Source organism: Sinohyriopsis cumingii, chromosome 7 (assembly GCF_028554795.1).
Source record: "Sinohyriopsis cumingii isolate HCF-2022 chromosome 7, ASM2855479v2, whole genome shotgun sequence".
In the NCBI taxonomy this organism is placed as follows: domain Eukaryota; kingdom Metazoa; phylum Mollusca; class Bivalvia; order Unionida; family Unionidae; genus Sinohyriopsis; species Sinohyriopsis cumingii.
The window spans coordinates 64,152,356-64,158,173 of NC_142967.1; the positions used below are offsets into that span (position 1 = coordinate 64,152,356).

Sequence of the window (5,818 nt, forward strand, 5' to 3'; positions counted from 1 at the left end):
GATACCTCAGGTGGTCTCCCTTTTCTCGTAAGGACCCCACCTTAAAACAAAACTTAGCAAGTTTATACATCTGCAGAATCAGCTTCTCTAATAGCCGTCTGAAACAAACATAACTCTGGATATTTATCCTGTTCGACAATAATGATTGTCGTTTGCCACCCTTATCAGAAATAAGAGTATAAGAAGTAAAAAAGAGGATTACAATGATAAATACCTTTTGGTTGATAACCGGGGCAAAAGTGACATCATCGAAAGCCTGACCAATACATGCGTTGGCCAAAGGAATATTTTCCTGATCAACTTCATTCTCAAGAGCTCTTTTTGCCATAGCTCTAGTATCTGCACAAACTGTAAATCATATTCAGCTACTTCTTTTTCCAGAACAGTGGAAACTAACTTGATATTTTGGACAAACATAAAATTCCGATTATGTGTTTGAGTAAATTTACTTGCCACTTCGAATCCTTTTAATTTCAATGATATTTCCTTTTGCATTTGCATTTGCCGCACTTGACTTTCCCTTTCTTTTCTTACTTTTGCAATCGCAATTGAATTTACATTTCCTCTCTTTTTTCTGTTCTTTGCCAAATGGAAGATCTCTAAACTCTATTTCTGTCTGGTATTTAAATTTCAATTCTTTAAATTTCATTTAAGAATTAGTTATAAACTAGTTAAACCAAGAACATTTGCATCAAACAATTTTCTTTTTGAACAAATATTTGACCTAAATAATTTTGTTCTTCTATTCAACAAAGATGAAATTATTTCCGAAAGAGAACAGTGGTTGGCAAACTCTAGAATTGGAAACAAAACCCTCAACGTACACGGCAGTGTGAAAGCTTTCAGGTTTCACTACGTAAAATCAAAAGAGCAGGTACTAAGAAAATTCCGAAGGAAATAAACTTATATTTCGAAATCAATATCTATTTCGTATCCCGGACAAGCCCTAAATTTCCTTTACGACACTATCCTCATAATTTAAGTAACAGAAGGAAGTGAAACCAGCAAGGTTTGTAAAATGTAACAATTAATGTAATTATCAAATTAAAATGAAAATATGAGAATAACTTACAGTACTGTAAAGGTAATAAAAGAAACACGTGTAAAAGTTAAATTATAGTCCAAAAGAATGAACAGCTCCGCATAAATTTCAGAACCGGAATTGCACTGGTCTGCCAAGAATCGTGCCTTTGTCAGAATGGCACTGTTCGGAACTCCTTTGAATAATTCACAATAGTTTCAAAATAACGTTATAATCAAATTACCAATTTCTATTTCCATTGAATAATCCTAGCCATTGATTTTTCTCTCAAATGATATCTAAATACAACATAAGAAAGTTTGTAGAGTTGATATTACAACAAGAACACATGAAATACGAATAAGAACATTGTTGAGTCTGAATTATTTGTATAGCTCTTGTGCAAATTGAAACATGACTTTGACATCAGACATCAGACAAATACCTCTTGTACATTTGGTACTTTGACATCAGACATTTTCCTCTTGTCAAAAGAACCTACATGGAATTCAGCAGGAACCATGTTGGTTCGATGGTTAAAGCACTAGATTCTTGACCAGACGCTTGCAGATTCGATTCCAACTTCCGGATCACCTATTGTGGTATGTCCTTGCACAAGGCACTTTATATTACTTGCTTTTGTATGAGATAACATCGTAAATATGCGATGTACATGCTTTTGATATAACCTTCAAAGTGTGTATGTGCTATAAAACAATGCCTTATACCGACTAAAAATAATTTCATTCATGACTGCAGATCAAATATTGCATGACGAGCTGCATTTGAATAAAAATATAATTTTATTTCTCAAAAGGTTACGGTGTATAAAATAAATGTATTAATTGGGATTTAATCAATAAAGACCCCATAGGCTGAAGAAAACCAATATGATAAAATAATTTATTCCAAAGTTTCTTCTTTAGAACTGGATATTATTTTAAGGACCTTAAATGTAATGGAAAAATCATTTTTGTTTATATAATATTGAATTCAAAACTCTTATCTTTGTCAATTATCACCCCTGAAAAACCATGAATTTATTGAGACAATTATCTGATTTTGTTTCTTTGTTTCATAATTCGTCATATACCATTGTATCTCTCTTTGGGGTGGGGGGTGGCACATTGCATTGGACAAATCTCTTTTGGTCAGACCCAGGATGAGGTCGGGTGCATTCAATATTCTTTATATTGAGTTGCTGGTCCTAGTTAAATTCACCTCAAGATTTTCAATATAGGATAAGAAAAAGTATCAGAAATAATGCTCTTCGTCAACGAATAATTAGAAAAAGAAAATATGTTTACTTTTCACAGACAATCAGACTAATTTTCTCATTATATGCAGAAATATTACGTTATTTCTTACGCTTGTTAAATTCACTGTGCATATCATATCAGCTATGGACATTAATATATGGGACGTTTTATTTTACAGAGTCTATAACGTCACAAAGCTTTAAAATCTTGTTCATTCTGTATGAACGTAGGTAGTGACAAATCGCATAAATCTGTTATAATATAAACACATATACATCATATAATGAAGACACGACAATCATTCAAAACCCCTTTTTCATAATAATCAATAGGTCTTGCAAAATCAACTCGTTTCTAACTTGTGACAACCACACACTTTACGGTGCGCGTTTGAATATAGGAATGAATGCACCACTTATCGTATCACATTAGTCAGCATTCAATAATAAATGTACACGCTTTTCTGGTAAATGATATATGTAAATTATCTTTTTCCAGGTGAGTGAAACACGAACGTGAGTCGATCAAGCCCAGACAAATTTGCAATCCCATCCTCCAATTTGACGTAAAATGTGCATAACAAAGACAGGCTTATAAAAGGCTGGTGTTAACTATCTACTCAGTATCAACTACTCTACCTGGATTACAAAACCATCTATTGTTGTAACTTATAATAGTTGAGAAAAAGTAAGTATTTAACTATTCATATGTATATAACAATAACAGACAGTTTATATATTTTTGACTTCTAGATATTAACAATGGTACTATGACGTTGACCCTTACTTCTAAGAGATTTAACGTATACAAATGAGGTTTTTTTTCTACTTTTGTGCATAGTGTATAATAGTACGTTTTGGTGTCACTGAAATTGTGTCATATATGATGTTGTTGTAGTTCATTACATAAAGATAGTAGGCCATTGCAGGTGCGTAATGAGCATTGAAGGTACATATTGAGCATTACAACATGCATGTAATGACCTGCATACCAATTTTTATGTAGCTCAGGACTGTGGAACATTCTGTCAAAACTAATTTCATTTTTGCACTGAAATAATGTTTTGACTTATATGTAACAGGCTCCTATTGCATCGGGTGCTATCTATAAATCTCAAACTTCCGATTTTAACATGAATCTGACATTTTAAATATGGATCAGTTTTGTAATGAAGAAAAGTGACAGGCGCGTTACATACGCCGGGTATTTGCAGATTAACCAGATATTTAGAACTTAACCAGGTATTTACAAATCAAACAATGGTTAATAATGCACGCCACGAATCGGATACGATTTTTCTTAAAAGCCGATAACACAAGTACAATTATATTGTTTGAAGAAAATGTCTTGAAGCCATTCCTGATGTTAAGCATGTCACAAATGTAGAATGATCAAAATTTAATTTCTAAGGTGAATACTGATTTACAATCTAAACACACTTTAGCCTGAGGCTGATGAATTGATTTTTATATCTGTCTATTAATTCACAGGTTACAAAGGAGAAAAAAAAGCTGATGTCATTAGCATGAGGAAAAGTGTGCTAGTGTTTATATACTTTTCGACGTGTATGGCTCTCGCTTTAGTAGGGGTCCTCTTAAACATTATCAACATTGATTAGTCCCATACAAACTTTGCAAATGGAGTCTTAATAGTGGTGGTATTAAGCATTATACAAGGTCCCGTTTTAGAAATCACCGTCCAAAAGATTTTATCAATTAATGTCTCGAGAAAGTGCTGAGAAAACAAGAAGATTTCAGCTGACATATTGACCATAGTTTTGAACTATAACCTTCTGGCAGCGAGTACAGATGACATCAACGAATGTTTTGAAAACATGTACGAAGGGTACATCATCAATCTTTGACCAAACGTTGTTGCTGTCGTAGTGAGTGCAACAAACGAGGAAGAATTGAAAAAGTACGAGTTAAAGAAACTAAAACACCTACAGAGTCATAATTTGCAAAGAATTGTTTCGTGAAGAAGTATCATATGCAAAAGGAGATTACGGATCTGTGGATCCGATTCGCCTCAGCAATGTTTGGCAGGTTTGTAAAAATATAGATCCAACAGTCTTTGTTCGTGAGTATTTAGATGATATATGTGACAAATATGCACGAGAGTTTATGGTCGTGCATCGTGTGAGTCGTGTTCTTCGAAAATGTGGCCAGTACCAGGACCTCATGTTGTTATCTGAAGGAGTAGATGAAGCATACAGTTACTGTGATCCGGAATATTACGGAAAAAGTGCTCGTCCCTACGGGCAGCCTCTATTTCATTCTTCTGCGGACGTAAATAATATTTGTAAACGAAAATTTGATTACACTCTAGTCCTTGACGCTGACAGTGGAGGGCCTAAAGGTTTTGTGACCCAAATACTGCAGATAGCTACAACACAACAGGAAAGGCCAATAATTCAACCAGAAATAAAGCTTCATTGCAAACCAAACGACACAATTTTCATGCATCTAGAATACATGAAACAAGCCATATACACACCGATGACAAACGCTATTATGACTTATTTGGTCAATCTAGATTCTTTGTGAAGGCATTGATTCAAAATCGTGTGTACATTGACAAAGTAATTGGCACCAAGGACAAATTGATTGAACGTGTCCCGGTTGATGTTCTCAGCCATGACACATTTGAAGCAGCCATTTTGAAACCTCTATATGCTGGATCTGTTTATTTACTGGAAGTTCCAAGCTATAACTTTATTACCTGGAATATTCGTGAAAGGAGATGGAATAAAGGTGAAATTCCTCTTGCTATGTATTTTTGGCCAAATGCGTTTGGCAGACCGATGTGATTCTTGCAAATGTGTCTTCATCGACAGAATTTTAACATGACCAAAGTGAGAACACCAAGTAAATTTGATTTGTTTAGTTCTTACCTTGCTAATTTGGCCGTTTCGGCAAATGTTTATGAGACCTCTGCTTCTGTTAGACATATATGTGGTTATACAAAAATTGATTTTCTTTATTCTTCTATATCCGTTATCATCGTCATAATCTTGGTAATCGTCTTCCCAAAGATAACAACATGCAACAAGACAAACTACAAGAGCAAGTTTCTGGAGTCAATAACCTCAATTTGTCAGTTTACCGAGGAGACTGCTGTAGGTACAGTACGTATTTGCCGGTCCTGGGTAGCCATTTTGGCACCAATGTCCAATGGATTCCACAGAGGGCCATAGGACTCGGACATGTAGCATGATGTCCCACGCAGTTTCATTATCCTGGAATTAGACCGACCAGTCCTAACACTAACCTCGTAATGCTGAGCGCCAAGCGAGGCAGCTGTTAGTACCATTTTTGTAAGTCTTTGGGATGACTTGACTGGGGATCGAACCCACTTACTTCCGCATCAGAGGCGGACGCTCCAACCACAACGCATCCGAACCGGTTCCTCGATAGATCTAGCAAGAGATAAAAGAATGCATGTCATCACATTTATTGAACATAGTGATCTTACGATGTAATTTCTTGGGATTGTTAAAATTTAATTTTTTGAGGATTTTTTAGAAAATGTAATTTTC

At 34.9% G+C, this 5,818-nt stretch overlaps 1 pseudogene; it reads left to right on the plus strand.

Moving 5' to 3' along the window:
- The first annotated feature begins 3,805 nt into the window (after positions 1 to 3,805).
- On the plus strand, positions 3,806 to 5,496 carry LOC149795397 (uncharacterized; annotated as a pseudogene).
- Positions 5,497 to 5,818: the final 322 nt, after the last annotated feature.